This window comes from Mus caroli, chromosome 17 (assembly GCF_900094665.2).
Source record: "Mus caroli chromosome 17, CAROLI_EIJ_v1.1, whole genome shotgun sequence".
In the NCBI taxonomy this organism is placed as follows: domain Eukaryota; kingdom Metazoa; phylum Chordata; class Mammalia; order Rodentia; family Muridae; genus Mus; species Mus caroli.
In genome coordinates this window covers 50,306,151-50,308,662 of record NC_034586.1, presented here as the reverse complement: position 1 = coordinate 50,308,662, position 2,512 = coordinate 50,306,151, and the positions used below count along the sequence as shown (strand labels likewise).

General features: G+C 39.4%; 1 pseudogene; it reads left to right on the top strand.

Moving 5' to 3' along the window:
• Positions 1 to 466: 466 nt before the first annotated feature.
• Positions 467 to 1,346, top strand: LOC110284100 (annotated as a pseudogene).
• The last annotated feature ends 1,166 nt before the right edge of the window (positions 1,347 to 2,512 follow it).

Below are 2,512 nucleotides of genomic sequence, written 5' to 3'. Positions count from 1 at the left end.
TGGCACAGATTGGGGAAGAACATTTTATTGTCTAGCCTTGGTGTCAGAAGTCCATTACTGTGGCTGTCCTGGAGATGAAAAAACCTAGGCTTTATTTGGTGGTCCATCTTCCTATTGACTTTGAGGTTATGTTGCTCTCAGATGTCTGCTTGTGCCTTCAAGACTCCAGCTGCCTAAGATGGAGACGCAGCAAGGCAGGGGTGGCTTGGAGTCCAGCTCAGGCCAGTGTGAGAAGTAGCCAGCAGGCGACTCCACTCAGCTGGGGTGCATCTGATCTCCATGCCAGCATGGCCTTGATGACAGGAGGCCCAGAGCTTGCTGTTTGCTGGGCAAGCACTCTTCCAGTCCCCAGCTCCAAAGTCAAATTGTTGAAGGTATTTTCTCCAGAAAGAAAACAAAATTGATGCCTTGTATCATGGAAGTTCATTTAGGAATCTGAATTTAGGAACTTCTTTAAGATTTGGACATGGCTAATTGAGGAGCAACAAGACCCAACGGGCCAAATACTGGAAATAAAATATGCCAGTTCAAACTGGTCCTTCTAGGAGAGTCTGGTGTTGGCAAATAAAGCCTGGTGCTTCGCTTTGTGAAAGACCAATTTTATGAATTTCAAGAGAGTACCTCTGGGGCTGCCTTTCTAACCCAAACAGTAAAATTTGAAATATGGGATACAGCCGGGCAAGAACGCTATCATAGCCTAGCACCAATGTACTACCAAGAAGGACAAGCAGCCAGAGTTATATATGATATCACAAATGCAGAATCCATTGCAAAAGCAAAAAATTGGGTTAAAGAACTTCAAAGGCAAGCAAGTCCTAATATTGTGATAGTTTTGTCAAGAAACAAAGTTGACTTAGCAAATAAAACAGCCATTGGCTTCCAGGAAGCACAGTCCTATGCAGATGACAACAGCTTATTATTCATGGAGACATCAGCTAAGACATCAATGATTGTAAATGAAATATTTATGCAATAGCTAAAAAGCTGCCAAAGAATGAACCACAGAGTCCTGGTGCAAACTCAGCCAGAGGACGAGGAGTAGGCCTTACTGAGCCTGCACAGCCAGCCAGAAGCCAGTGTTGTAGTAACTGAGCTCCAGTGTGAACTTCCTAAATGGCAAAACCCATGGAGTTGGGAGCATTTCGCCNCCCAGTGTGACTTCCAAAAAGAGACTATGGTAGAATCAAGTTTCTAATACTGAATTATTTTGAGTGTTTTGAACTTAATTTTTAATAACATGCATGTGCTCCTCCGGCAGTAGAAAGGAAAATGAGGACTGTGTGTACACTTGTTCCATGGGAAAGTGCAGGGGAACAGCTCATCTCCAGTGGGCATGGATGCACTCTTAACCCACCCAGTCTCCAGACTGGGATAATAGTCAGGTATGACATGTTCAAAATTACTAATGTATGCTTTAGAAAACATTTTTAGAAGACTAAAATTATTTATGCTTAGCAACAAAAGTCAAATAAATGGTAATTTGATTAGTCTTTAAAAGTCCACATTTCACATATTAATAAAGCAATCCCAAGAAAACAGTCCTGCATTTCCAGAAAGAAGGAATGAATATTGGTGACATTTTAATTTTATTCAGTCCCGTTACTTCTTAAAATTTGATTAAGTCAGACGGTGGTGGCACACGCCTTTAATCCCAGCACTTGGGAGGCAGAGGCAGGCGGATTTCTGAGTTCGAGGCCAGCCTGATCTACAAAGTGAGTTCCAGGACAGCCAGGGTTATAAAGAGAAACCCTGTCTCAGGAAAAAAGAAAAGAAAAAAGAAAGGAAGGAAGGAAGGAAGGAAGGAAGGAAGGAAGGAAGGAAGGAAGGAAGAAAAGAAAAAAGAAAAGAAAAAATTTGATTGGAAAAATAAGTCACATACAACCCCATGCTGTTTTAGGAATATGAAACCGATAAATGCATTTTAATGATAGTGGTCCCTTCATATGAGCTTCTTTTAAAAAATGGAGACAAACCAGGTATCTGCTTTCTATTTAATCACTGTTGGCTATTCCATAGAGGTGTGTCTGGAACAGGGAGGGGACTCTGCTTCCCTTTGGGCATAATTAGTCAGTGCACTAACAGTTATGTACATTCAAACTTGATTATTTTAAATATGATCTTCAGCTGTACTGTAAATAGAGTACTGCATTGTAGTCTCCATGTGTTTATTATTTCCGATAATATTTAAGAATTGCCTAAACATATACAAAATGTACAGTTACTAAAACAGCTAATTATTTCTTCTCCTATGAAAGAAAGGGGCTTTGCTGTTCTTACATGGCTAGAACCATAATAAACAATGTACTTGCAATTGTAACATAAGTATTACAATGTTATTAGTAATAATCTTGAAGCCTTGTTTTTTGAAGTCCATTTTATTTTAATCAGTATATTGCACTAATTATTTTAGGTATTTTCATTATATGAAATCTACCATGTGTCAGATGATTTAATCTATTTAAGTGTTGATCTGCTAGCAGAACTTGTACATTTTACAGTAACTCAAAATTAG